The sequence below is a fragment of the Saccostrea cucullata genome, unplaced genomic scaffold (genome assembly GCF_032062105.1).
Source record: "Saccostrea cucullata isolate Sc308-1 unplaced genomic scaffold, CSIRO_AGI_Scuc_v1 ctg7165, whole genome shotgun sequence".
Classification (NCBI taxonomy): domain Eukaryota; kingdom Metazoa; phylum Mollusca; class Bivalvia; order Ostreida; family Ostreidae; genus Saccostrea; species Saccostrea cuccullata.
Window position 1 is genome coordinate 1 of NW_026927821.1, and position 14,957 is coordinate 14,957.

At 33.1% G+C, this 14,957-nt stretch overlaps 1 long non-coding RNA gene across 1 annotated transcript; it reads right to left on the reverse strand.

Annotated features, from left to right (window-relative positions):
• Positions 1-7,129: 7,129 nt before the first annotated feature.
• On the reverse strand, positions 7,130-13,793 carry LOC134275556 (uncharacterized). The gene is made up of 3 exons (XR_009993846.1): positions 13,699-13,793; positions 9,551-9,619; positions 7,130-7,560 (listed from the first exon to the last, which is right to left on the reverse strand). It is a non-coding gene; the product is annotated as an uncharacterized LOC134275556 (long non-coding RNA).
• Positions 13,794-14,957: the final 1,164 nt, after the last annotated feature.

A 14,957-nucleotide genomic window follows, 5' to 3' on the forward strand; every position in this document is an offset into this window, starting at 1 on the left:
CACCTAACAACTTTTCACGCAAGCCATACAGTTTTTCCTTAATTTTCATTCTTCGTAGGTCGTGTACAGTACGCACTGGAGGCTCCTCAACCATATCCATAGCCTTCACTAGGGATTCCTCTTCTAAGTCCAGAACTGCAGCAGAGTCAGAAGGTCACAATCACCACATTCACAGTCGTTCTTGCAGTTATCACAGCACAAACACAGGCTGGAAACATTTGTGATTGCGGTATCTTCTGGTGTAAAATGTTCCAGTAAAAATTTACGTCTACATGATTTTAACAGACAGAATTCTCTCGTGTGACTATCGGTTGCAACAGTACTTATATCAGCTGGGTGATAGTAAATTACAGACACGGATTGATTTCCATCCCTTCCAGCACGTCCACTTTGTTGCATGTATCCTTGAATACTGCGAGAAGCCCCTAGTGGACAATAACACGTACATCTGGTACATTCACCCCCATAGCAGTTGTTGCTATTACAACTCGTAACGTGCTATCGGTGTTACAAAATGTGTCCATTATGATTGTTTTGTTTTTTTTAGCAGTCGAGTGATGAAACATGGCAAAAAGACAGGTTTTTGCTGAACATGTCCCAATGTAGGAGTTTTGGGAACCAAGCTGGCTCATTAGATATTGATAAATGAGTCCACAAGATTTAATGTTTCTGCAGTAAATAATACATTTCGTGGTATTTTCTTTCAGTGCATTAAGGTCATTACACAACCAAGAAAAACATTCATTTATGCTTGCTGGAGCTTTTATACAGACATGCTTTATGTTTGGCCTGTCACAACTCAAGATTACTTCAAGAAAATTCTTCATGCATAACATTTCTGAATTTTTTTTTCTATCAGACTGTGTAGCAGTAGCAGTTAAGGCTAACATATTAGCATTAGGAAGCAGACTTCTCAATTCTGCTAATCTAGAGTAATCTGTTCTGAACTCTGTACCCCTAGAAAAAAAGTTGTGCCAAATATAAATCTGTTTATGTAAGAAAGCTATAATATGATCATTATTTGTAGAATTTCCATTATTTTCCATTTTTCAAGAAGTTTTACAAGAAACATTATATCAGTGCTAGGCAGTTTAAGTTGTAGGTAGAAAATATTAAGATATTATAATTTTTTTAATAGGTCTAAAATTGTACCCCACTTATATTTGTGTATGTTGTATTATATGTACCATTGTTCAACGCAGTGGCATTCGTCTATGACAATTGTGTGTAGGTGCTGTTGATATGGATCTGTGAGGATGAGCTCTCTCCAGGTACCAGAGAAAAGACTTTCAGGACTCAACATTATCAAAGGAATCTGTCCTTCTTTTATCAAGCGCATACTTTCTGTGTAATATAAAAGATATTGAAAAGATGATGCATCTATACAGTATATAAGAGTACCGGTAGATTTAAAAAAAAACAACTTTGTATCATTCAATCTCAATTATTATGCTATCATGTGTTTGTGTAATCACCATGTGCACAAACTTTTTATCTGATTGCTGTCTGAAACTGATGTAGTACACAGTATACATGAAGTATTTTGAAGAAAAATTTTGATTAATGGAAAAAAGCTGTAAAATTTATTCATAAGGTCCTCTTTCATTATACTTAGCTACTTATGGAGAGCAATATTACATATTGATTAGTGCATATACCACAATGCAAAATTGAATATAACTTGTATTCTCATATCGTTCATTTATACTATACAAGATTTACAAGATTTTATTAATCCAATTTGGGCCCCCGGAGGAGCAAAAAGATTTACAAATAGAAGGAGGAGGATCCAAATGATAGAACAAACATGATTTTACAAATAAAGAGCAATTGGTAAAAAATAAAAAAGTATATAATAGATATACTGAATATACATACATGTATCGTATTGTATGTTACATGCAAATATATATATATATAGTTAAAGGCAAGAAACTGGGAAGAGGTATATAATTATTAAGCTTATCAAAATATCTTCAATTAAGGTAAATTACGAAGGAATCCAGCAAGTGATCTAAGGATGTCTGGGTCTTCATTAGTCATGAGCCAGTAAAATTGATTATGATAAGATAGAGACTGACATTTTTTACATTTAATTTTACAAATATTTATGAGTTCAAGTCTTTGTACATTAAGATGAGGACATACAAGGAGAAAATGAATTTCATCCTGAATCTCGTTGTGATGACAAAGTGAACAAATTCGTTCCTCTTTAGGTATTTTTTTGGTAACGTCCAATTTCAATTTTCAGCCTGTGAGCTGATATTCTTAGCTTTGTTACAACTGATCTATGTTGATTGTTTGTAAGAATATCTAGATAAGGTTCGAAACAAAATTTAGTCTTTATGCTGGTAAAGGTAGACAATTTGCCATATTTATGTAAATTCCTGTCTTTTTCCCATGTTAATTTATAGAAATTCAGTAATATTCTTTTCAATTTGATTTTGAATTGTGGGGTTGACATACCTAGAAAATCATTAATTTTAATATCAATATGGTTAAGTAAGAAGTTAACACAGGAATACCATGAAGGAAAACCATTTTGGTGTAGTGTTTTAGAGCAATTAAAAGCCTCACTAAGCAAGGGAAATTTACCATCTAGATTCTCTAATCTATGCCAGTATAACAACATATTTTTAATGACATCAAAATGTAAATTCAAACGTCCTAGCTCAGATCTTACAGCAAAATTGCTGCTTTTACCATGAACCTTTAGTAAATGTTTGTAAAATTTAAGATTTAGAGTTTCGCCTTCTAAATTTTGGTATATTTTGTCTAGTGTTATATTTGGATTTCTCTTAAATTTAGAAGTTGTTGGGTCAAAGAAACCCCATAACTCTGAACCATACAGGATAATGGGTTTAATAGTGTGGTCAAATACATTTAAAGCAGTTCTAATTGATGGATTAAATGTGAGAAAGTCTTTTTGAAGTTTGAAATAGGCTTTTTTGGCTTTGTTACAACAATCATTTTTAGCATTACTTAGTGTTCCAGATGCATTAACAGTCAGACCCAGATACTTGTATTGTTTAACACATTCAATATTATTGTTATCCAGATGGAAGGGAATTTTGACGTGTTTACCGGATGAATTGAAGACTATAATTTTTGTTTTCTTTGTATTAACTTTGAGACACTAGTTCTTACAGTATGTATTTAGTATATCGAGTTTTTCTTGTAGACCTTCAGCAGTTGGGGAGAGAAGTACCATGTCATCAGCATACATGAGGCAATGAATGGGCGTAATTGAATCATTGTTTTATTTTACAAAACTTTTAGAATTTGACAGATAATTTGATAGATCATTGAGGTAAATCTTGAATAGGTTTGGGCTCATGTTATCACCTTGTCTAACCCCATTGTGAATACGGAAGTGACCGATTAATTTGTTACCCAGTTTAATAGAAGAAAAGCTTTTAGAATACATATCCTTAACAATTGAGTAAAATTTAGTGCTAATACCAGCTTTTAATAGTTTAAGCTTCAGACCAGCATGGTTTATACTATCGAAGGCCTTGTGAAAGTCAACAAAGCAAGCATAATAGCTTCCCTTGTTTTGATTTGCAGTATTTTTCAATAAGCGTTTTCAAGACAAAAACATGATCTGAAGTTCTAGCTTGTTTTGTAAATCCTATTTGACAAGGATTGATTTTATCATTGCATTTTAAATATTTATCTAATCTTGAGTTAAGAATATAGTTAAACAGTTTGCCGATTGAGCTGGTTATTGTGATTCCTCTATAATTGTTGGGATCATTAGTGTTGTTAGATTTGTATACTGGAGTGATGTATTCTTCACACCATGAAGAAGGGTAATATTCATGAGTTAAGCAACCATTAAAGATTTTCAGTAATATTGGTACCAGAACCATTTGACCATGTTTAAGCATTTCATTACATATTCTATCAGTACCAGCTGCCTTACCATTTTTTAGTTTACCTATTGCTTTACTTATTTCATTGAAAGATATTTTGTAGTCAAGCTCATTAAATATGGGTGTTGTTGTTTTCTCAGCTTGTATTAGTTGGTCTTTAAGAAACTGATCTCGATCGAGGAAATCCTCATGAGTTTTATTCAGTTTTTTGAAGTGGTTTAACCACTCATTATTAGAGACTGATGTATCAATTGTCCTTGTATTTCCAGTTCTTAATTCGCCTATAAGTTTCCAATATTTTTTTGGATCAGTTGAATCTAAAGCATTTAGGTTGTTGATGATATTAGAATGGTATGTTCTAAATTTTTGTTTTCGTAGTTTGTTATATATTCTATATGCTTTGTAATATTGATTCTTAATATTGATATCTCTGGGGTAGTGGCCAAATAAAGTTCCCTTCCTAACTAGTCTTGAGCGCATATTTATCAAATTCGTTATCAAACCATTTCTTTTAATGTTTAGTAGAGCTTTTATTACTTTTACATGTTTTATTTTTAGGTAAGTTTGGTTTTAATGACATAATCGCTGCAGCTTCTAGGGAATCTTTTAATCTATTTATTGTTGATTCTATAGATTCTATGTCATTGATGCTCATGGAGTTATCAAGATTGCATTTTATTTTGGGGGATTGTAATGCCTCTATAAATTTAATGGCAGAGTCTTCCCCCCATTTAAAGGATGAATGGGTCTTGTAAATATTATTATCTATACTATTTTCTCTATTAGCAGAATCATGTTGAGAAAAAATATTCCATGATAACATACAGTGGCAGTCAGATAATGTGGAAATAAAATCTGATACTTCAAAAAACAAAATACGTTGTACAATTTCTTCATCAGTTAAAAGATAATCAACAACACTACTTCCATGATAATTATGGCAAGTGAAATTTCCAAAAATGTCACCAAAACATCTTCCGTTCATAATACGAAGTTGGTTTCCAATACAAAAATCTATTAGTTCTTTTCCTCTCTTATCCACAAACTCTGTTGAAAATATCATTATCAATTTTATATGTTTCAAATAAGGGTAAATATTGATTGTTATCATCTAGTATATAATCACTTCCATTTCCTGTTCTAGCATTAAAATCTCCACAAAGCATTATATTTCCTAAATCTTTATATTGAATAATATCCTTCTGTACGAGTTCCAGAATATTAACATTATTTCGTGTTATTGTAGGTGATCCCTCAGGGGGGTTGTAAACAGTACATATATACAAATCTTTATCAAAATTAAAAAAAGTTTTCTCTAGTTTGATCCATTGATACTCGCTACATGTATTTTTAATTACAGAAACATGATCCTTAATCTCATGCTTAATTAATATTGATATCCCTCCAAAGTATCTGCCATTTTTAGATATATTTCTACAAATTGTGTGGCAGTGAAAATCATCATGTAATACAACTGTGTCTGGTCCAATGTGTGTTTCCACAAGAAATACTAAATCATTATCCATAATTTTTGATAGAAAAAGCTCATCATCCATTTTGTTCATACCTTTTGATATCAATCCTCCAATATTCCAAAAAGCACATTTAACATTTGTCTTTCTATACATTTGATACATTCTAAGAAAAAAAATACCAAATTTTCAAACCCAAATCAAGAGAAAAGGTACAACATCCTTCAAAACATATAATACAATGTATAATCTGGCAACAATATGTGAGAAAAACAAAAGTCAGTTGCAAATAAACACGACATTCATGAGTACAGGTGCACCGATAAGTGGAAGTGGTACAATATTCGAGAATGGAATTCATACATTGAAGTACCCGGTAAAAGAATGGCATTGTATATATATATCATCAGTGTAATTTATAAGTAACACCTGAAATGGTGATAAAAAAGAAAATTTAGTAATTGTAGTTATAGCCGTAGCTGGCAGAATGGTAAGATCTCCCTTCCCATGGTTCGGATGGTGCGTACTGGTAGTTTCGCCACTTTCGATGGTTTTTGTACAACTTATTTGGTGAAGTGATAGTCAGGGTCTTGGTCTTTTCCCATCTGTCATGGAGCCTGCTCGATTCCTAAAGCTAGAAGGATTGATCTTTTGATGTTGGATGCTAACATGGCAACACCATCTTGTGTAAGATGAACATTGTCCCTTTCAAGGACTTTGGCAGGCCTATTAGACATGTTTATGTTTTCACTGATATACACGAGTGAGTCACTTTTGTATTTCTTCTTTAGTAGGGCGTTGATTAGAGCACTATTTGCACTGTGTAATTCGTCGTCTTTACGAGGAGTACATAGTGACAGAACCACTTTGGTTGACCATTTTTGATTGATAATGTTGATAATTTCTTCCGTGTTGGTAACGCAAATCTCAGGACTTTTTGCCTTTACATCATTGGTGAGGTGATGAAGAACAACAACATCTGGTGCTGCATCCTCATATCTTACTATGGTATCCTTGGTTTCATCAATTGTGTATGCAAGTTTTTTTGTTGTTACGAATGATGAACTAAGAATGTCTGGATTAATCTTCTTAGTGTTAGATGTCCCCACTAACAGGACTTTGAGTTTAGGGGGTTTTGTCTTGGGAGAAGTCTTATATCCCTTATGAGCCTCATTTGGTGAAGAGTGATTTTCTTCAACTTTCTTTTCTCCTACACATGTAAATTTCTCACTGCTAGATTCCATACTTGAAACATGCATCACTGGATGAAAAATACAGTTTCCGCATGGATGAAACTCTACTGAAACTCTGCGGAAACTTAAGGTTACTAATAGTTTCCGCAAAGTTTCAGTGCGGAAACTTCAAGTTTCATCAAGTTTCCGGAGTGCGGAAACCAAAGGTGTCCACGAATCCAAATAGTTTCCGCAACTGAAACTTGCTGAAACTTGAGGTATACGCAAGGTTTCAGTATGCGTATATGGTTGAAATACATATGGTGTACCATTGGTTTCCGCAACTGAAACTTGAGGTTTACGCAAGGTTTCAGTATGCGTATACGGTTGGAATACATATGGTGTACCATAGGTTTCCGCAACTGAAACTTGCTGAAACTTGAGGTTTACGCAAGGTTTCAGTATGCGTATACGGTTGAAATACATATGGTGTACCACAGGTTTCCGCAACAGAAACTGTACTATAAATTATACAATTTAGCCCAGCTTTTCAACCAAAACTCATTTTCCCCCTGAATTTTCATATTGGAAAAAACAAAACACACTCACACTAGTTATCAAAGAATATTTAATATTATTATCAACATTTACATACATTGGCTTGGCCATTTATTTTCTCTTGCATCATAAATATTTTTACAACTAAGTCCGAGCTCTCATGTCACAACAGGAGGACAGAGAAAATGTCTGCATTTAATGATGTCTCATACATGAGAGATATAATGTTGCGAGAGGAACTTAGAACTGCAATCAATCAACTAAACCTGAATTCGGTATAAGCAAGTCTAGTATCATCAAGGAAATGTAAAAGTACTTGGTATAATAAATGCACAAGTTCACATCATTAGTAGCCAATAAGCACCAAAGTGGATTTCTTTGTTAAATATTCAGTTTGTAGTCCATCATCAACCAACAGAAAAGTCCTTGAGTGGTCCACATTTTTGAAGACCCACTTGCACTTCAAGTTCAAGTTGGATTGACCTTTTGAAAATATATAAAAATAAAGTTTAACAAAATCCCAATCTAAATAAAACAACATGTTAGATCCTCTTGCATACTCGCTACACAACATCTAACAGCATCCATAGAAGGTCATGTCAAATGTCAAATACGGAACAACTCAGACTCTAGACTTATTCATTCCAATAAATCAAATACAATAATTTTTGCATTCGAGTATTTGATTGGTTAATAGAATCTAACGTCTGACGTGACACTCTACAGGATGCCATTAGATTTTAGCCAATATGTGCGCAGATCTAACATTTAATTTTAATAAGATTGACAAACTGAAAGTTCCTAAAACTGTTCTAGCACAAGCCTTTGTTTGATTAATTTCAGATTTTCAGCATTTTTGATCAGAATGATTTAAAATAAAATCTAAAAATTTATCAAGTGTAAAATCTCATTAGTTTATTAAAGTTGCCTCTTTTACAAACTTGACAAGGGATAATGAAATAAACAAACTTGAATGTATTTAAATGTACTGAATAAGTATGTATGGATTTGTTTCTGATAAGATTTTCAGAGTAAATTAAGGATTTTTTTCTTCATTTTACTTGTTCATCAAAATATTTTTTGTACCCCTAACCTAGACCCTTAGACCATGATTCATGATATTTGAATAACAACTAGAGGCCCACAGACCTTATAGGTCACCTGAGTATCATGTAAAGCCTAGGAAAAAAAATATGTTTGTTCCCGACTGACCCTAATATATAGTGCCGACCCTAATTTTTTTTTAATGCTTTTGTCCCATGAAGTGCAAGATTTCACCCAGGGAATTATAGTCTCCAACTTTGCAAGCTTTTCAACATGCTCAAAATAGAAAGAAGTTTGAGTTACCTTTCTTTTAAGTCACAGAAATGCTTGAAAACACCATTTCTTTTGTCATTAATGTTACTTCTATACACTTTTTCATTCAAGAAGCAAAAAAAAAAGTTTAAAAAAAAAAAATAATTACCTTCCTATATCTACCTATATTTTTTCAGCCTGAAAGGGGAAACAAATATTTTTTTTTCTAGGCCTAACAACTTCCACTCAATTGAGTTTTGTTCGTAATTTAAACAAAAAGCCATGAAATTCACAATTTTGAAAGACGCACCTTTGTTTATCATAATTATACACTTAGTTAACATGCTTACTTTGGTTACTAAATACCCAAAGGTAGATCAGAGTAATAAAGATACAATGCAATTCCATTTTATAACCACCAGTTGTGTACCCCACCCCACAGGAACCACTAACCCTGGGGCCAGACATTTCAAAATTTACTGAATGTTTTCATAGGTTTTATTTCATCTTAAATGGTTTGATTAATTCCAAAAAGCTATAAGACCCACCCTAATACTAGAATCCCTGACCCTGGGGTCATGAATTTCATAATTATGGTAGAGGACTCAATGCCGATTACAATCATACCAACAGTTTGACTGCTTGATGTTCAGGAGGGGAAAAGAAGAAGGGGATTTTCAAAGATTGCATGAATTTTAGTGGTTTTGGCCCCACCCCTCAGGCCCGCGGGGGGAGGGGGGATAAAATTTATAAATTTTGTTCCCCTTCACCAAAATGGCTGAAATTGGTTGAGCGGTTGCAGAGAAGTTGAAAATCATGATAATAGTTATCTTAAATAAATCATACAATTTTAGTAGGTAGCTCGCAAAATGAGACTTTCTAAGAAAATGTTAACATCTGTTTATTTCATGGAAACATATAAATATATTATATAAAACTTAAAAAGTAGAGGAAAGCAGCTTACATGTTAACCCCCTCCCCCCCCCCCCCAACCCCACAACACACTGACTATGATCATGACGATAAATACTAAATAGAGAGCTTAACATGACACAGTGAGATTAACAAAACAATAGAAAATAAAAACATAAACTTTATGCTTTAGTCCTTAATTTCCTAAAATAATTAATAGAGCTACATAAATTATATTAAGTTCTTACTCACTGTTAAAACATACCTTTTAACAGAAGTATTCTTCATCCTCTCCTATTAGCCTTAGTTTTCAGATGATTTGTTCAGTGGATATCTGAAATTAAAATAGATCAAATTAGTACAGTACCGTACAAACTACATTAATAACTGTTTTTGTTTTTAGCATGAGCTAGAAAAAAGTTCCAAAAACCACTTGCATGTCCATTTCCTTGCACCTGACATTCAGTTAAAATTCTAATAGACACATGACAAAGAAAAAAAGGATGGAAAATAGGAAGTGGGAATAGCTAGAAGACACCTTTAAAAGTTCTTGAAAAGCAATTATATCTGAGAGTGAGAAAAATTAAATAAGTTACAATTTTTCATAAAAGCAAGACTACATCTAAATTATGTTTGTTTAAGATATGTAGGCCTTCTTTGATTCAAAATTATAATCCATTTAATACTTTATTTTATTTATTCCATTTTGCATAAAGGGCAGATAACTATTTATATAATAAGACAGAACTATGACTCTTTAGTGGCCATTGTTGAAAATTGATTTAATTAGTGATAGAAATATGGCAAATGGTAAACAGCTATAAACAGAGAGATTACAAAAATCTTATTTGTGTATCAGTCATTTTATCAAGTCAATAAAATTTAGAAGTCATATAGACGTAAAAGTATTATGTCAAATTTTCATAATGGGTCACACAGTGTGGCCCAGTGGTTAAAGCGACATGCCTCAAGTTAGGAAGTAGGTGCTGATTCTTACATCACTGGTCTGAATCCAATGTAGTACATAGAGACCGCTCCCTCGGATGAGAGCAGAGACTGTGTTGGTGATGTATCCAAATGAATAAAAAGTTCTCTAAACGGATATCATAATTTCTACGAGCAACAAACAAATACTAGTATATGACTATATAATATCAATGCATGCAACTTAAGAAATTGATAATGGCCAATTGCTCATTTCATCAAGCTCCAGTCTATCATAATGCAGAATTTATATACAGGTAAACAATAGCTGTTCTGTTGATATCAAGAGAATCATGTTTATGGTTAATATGATTTAAAAGTAATATTTAGAAACTGCACGGTGCAGCATCACATTTAATATTTGAAGCCCAGGGTACAAAAATAACATAAGTATAATTTTTAATGAAGAATTAAACCATGCACACTAAATCAAGTTTCCGGTTGCTTCAGTAGTCTTATTTATGTCATATAGATCAAAACATGCATATGTGTCAACATGAAATTAAAATTTAATTTAAAATAAATATCATTTTAAGTTTAAATCATCATAATTATGCCTTGTAAGAAAAAATGCTTATGTATCTTTGTATATAAATAGTTTATTCACTTTCGACATTTGCTTTAAAATCCTTATGTATGGTATGAAAATAAAATACTTCAACTTGAATAATGTGCGGCATTATGAAAATTATCAAGTCACTTTCATAGCCCAAAAATCTGCAAGTTCTCAGGAATTTTACTTTCATGACTACAACATGTACAAATTGGCATTTCACAGTGATACAATACTACACGATGGTATTCTCCCATCATGATGCCCTCTTACATGTCTAATATTTACGATTCTAGATTGCATGTACAGCGCTATGACAAAAGTATTCGCGATTTTTCAAAATGGCGGACGTAAACACGATGCGCTTCGTAAAAATAAACAATAAATTGTGAAACAAATAACAGACTTACCTTTATTAATACTTGGTGAGGTGGCCCTTAGACTTGATTACTGCTAATAGTCGACGGGGAATAGATTCATACAAGGATTTGATATAGTTTTCGTCGAAGGAAGTCCAGATGTGTAAAATAGCATCGAACAATTCTTCCGGAGTCTTTATGTTTGGAGCTCGATTTTGCAGAGTTCTCTTGATTTTTAGCCATAAATTCTCTATAATATTAATGTCCGGTGATTGAGCTGGCCATACAATTGTAGGAATATTATTTTGTTGTTTGTAATCTACAGTAATACGAGCTCTATGGACGGGGGCGTTGTCGTCTTGAAAACGATAGGTTTTGTTGAGGAAATGTCGGGCAATTACGGGCCAAAGTTGATCTTCTAAAATGGATATGTATTTTACTGCATTGATATTTCCATTGACCATGCAAAGTGTACCAACCCCGTGGTAAGTGATGCATCCCCACACCATTACCGAAATCCTTCTCTGCCGAGGGGGGCACATGCACTGCGGCAAGTACGATTCTTTAGATGTTCTCCACACATACACTCTATGATTCTCTCCTAAAACTATCTGACTTTCATCAGAAAATATAATTGTATTCCAATAATTATTCACTGTGAGTTTTCTTTTCTCTAAACACCATGCAACACGCCTTTTTCTGTTGATCTCGGAAACGACCATTTTTTTTCTAACAACTCTTCGCTTATAATCATGATCACGCAAAAATCTTTGGACTGTCCGTGGATTAACAAAGTCATTAGCATCCCTGCTTTCATTAAATTCATTAGTAATATCCTTTAAAACCCGTCCTCTGTTAGTTTTAGTATGTCTAATAATCCAGTTCTGATCTCGTTTTGACAGCTTCCGAGGGCGTCCTTTTCTTTTCAATGTTTTGACTTCACCAGTTGACAAATATTTTTTCCAAATAGATCTGATGGTTGACTCAGGTATTTGTAATAAATTCACAATTACTGATGTTTTTTGCCCCTCCTTTTTCATTTCCACAATTAATTTTTTGACATCATTTGATATTTCTGTAGATTTCCTACCCATCGTAATATCTGTGTGTTTACATAAAATCCAAGACAGCAGACGATAAAAATACTTACATATAACGTCACTTCCGATGTGAAGACAACTCTGTAAAAATTTCGTTTGTCAACACGGCATCTAATTAGAGTTATTTCCCATTCCCCGAGCGAGGCGCAGCGCAAGAAAGACGCCATTGCGTAAAAATCGCGAATACTTTTGTCATAGCGCTGTATGTTGAAAATATATTGAACCCCTTCCTCAGCTGTGCAGCACAGTCTTCCATCAATAATAAAAACAAGAAACATATTGACGCAAGCGTCAAAAATCGGCCGCAAACCAATTAATTAATTCTTTCATGATACAATTGGAAACTAAATTCTTATATTTATCTGTTAATATATAGATTTCTATCCCTATGACATTAAACATTTGAATGCGACATTCCAGGGTTTTCTTCAGTACATAATCTCTGTACATTGCTACAAGTACAATGTATTTAAGCAACCACAGGCTTTTGGATCGCTTGAAAAAACAATTGTGTGTAAAAAAAAAAATAGCGATCTAAAGGCCTGTGTAAGCAACTTACTCACAGTCCTCTGCGTCCCCGCACTCAGTTTCATTTGTACAAACGAACTCTGGCGGAAGTTTGATGTTTAAGTAGTTTTAAACACTTAACCATCAAAACTAACGTTTAAACTTATCTAACTAGAGATAGTTTAACTTTAAATAAAACGTAACAACTATGTGGGGCTCCTCGCTCGCTCAGAGGATGTTGAAACCCCAAAATTCCCTCTAGATCCGCCACTACAGTTTTTCTCTATCTTGTTTTGGTGTGAGATGTGGCGGGAAAAGGCTTGGCATATTGTAAAACGCGCTTTGTCCTTGTCTGTTGGAGAAAAATCTCCTAATATTCTGTCTGATAATAAACTAAGATTAAGTCATATTTTTGAAAACTTTACGTATTAAAAGTACATTGTATATTTATATTTACACGTCATTTTAGATTATATATACAACAAATCCTGTTGAAGTAGGGAAAGTAAATTTGTTTATACATGTATATAACGCGGTCCTTGCTTTAGACTATGCCCAACATGTGTGCTTATTTCTCTGCACTTCAGTTACGTCAGAATTTGTCAATCAGGATTGGATGAAACATTTAACCCATTATTTATAAAAATTTTAATTTTATGATTATTTTGCGTTTTTGTTTAACATTTAAAAAATCTTTCTTAATATTCTATTACATGGATGTTAAATATTTTTATTCAAATTGTTCTAACTCCGCAGAAACGCACGGCGACTTAAAACTTTCATATCATATAACCGACCGCCTCCTGGCGGCCGGTAACAATTCAGCAAAAAATAAATGTACGATTCAAGAAACTACTTCTGAGAATAACATTGAACACATCCAGCAGCTATAATGAACAATAAAGCTTACCTTTTCTGAAAAATATAAGCGTGGGGTCAAATCTTTCGATTTTCCAAATGAAAAAGTTAACACCGGATACAAGTACATAACGATATTATCCTCTAAAACCAACCTACATTTAAAATTCCGGAATACTACAACACGGGTAACACGAATCACCGGAATGCCCTGTAATCACCGAAATGCCCCTACAAATCACCGGAATGCCCATTGAAATCACCGAAATGCCCCTTCATATGATTTAAAATGATGATTTTCATAAAAATCAATGCTTATATTTTTTATATATGCATAACTTCTAGCAAAATTAAATATTTTCAAGTGTTGCTTCTCGAAGCGTCAAGTACTTCAAAGGGCGATAACTCGCATTGGAGATAAAGCCTCTATGTTGTACAATCTCTAGTTAATAATAAAATTTATTTACAAAAAATAAATAAATTATTTACTTATAATTTTTTATACAATTGATATTCAAATAATTTATTAAACAGATAAAAATTTGCATCGTTTTCTGTTTTTATACAGAGCACATTCATGTTTCAATTACGAGAGTTATCTTTCTTTGATGCTAATATTTATATCTTTTAATAAAAAATCTGTGTGTAAAAATATGATTTTTTTAAATGTAGATATACCTTATAACAGCCGATAGAATAAATATTTATTAAATTTTTATAGTTTTATATCAAAATAAGGGGCATTTCGGTGGCATTCCGGTGATTTGTAGGGGCATTTCGGTGATTACGGGGCATTCCGGTGATTCGTAGTACCGCTACAACACGTTGTAATTTTTAAATTATGTAAATTTTACATGATCGGGACGATGCAGAATACGAAAAACATGAAAGTTAAATACAATGGTGCACAATACATGCATGCGTTTAAACAGCAGTTAATTATATGTATAACAACCTAAGCTGGGAATGATTTACAAGGCGCTTTTTCACAATAATATTACAACTGTACAATGGTCATTTTGAATTTTTGGAACGCGCCATTTTAGGTCAACATTATTCTTACGATTTCAGACGATAAAAACAAAAATAAAGATGCTCTGAACTCTAACAAATAACTACCTGTATCTAATCTGCCGTTTGGGGTGCCTTTCTTTAGTGTAGATTCAAAAGATCTTCTCATCTCTGTTGTTTTTCTTGAGCAAATTCTTGGTGTTTTCTTCGCCATTTTGTCCTTCTTTCTTCTCTGAAAATCTAACCAATGAGAGAGAAGCATTCTGCCGCGATACGCCACCTAGTGATTCAAATTCTTTA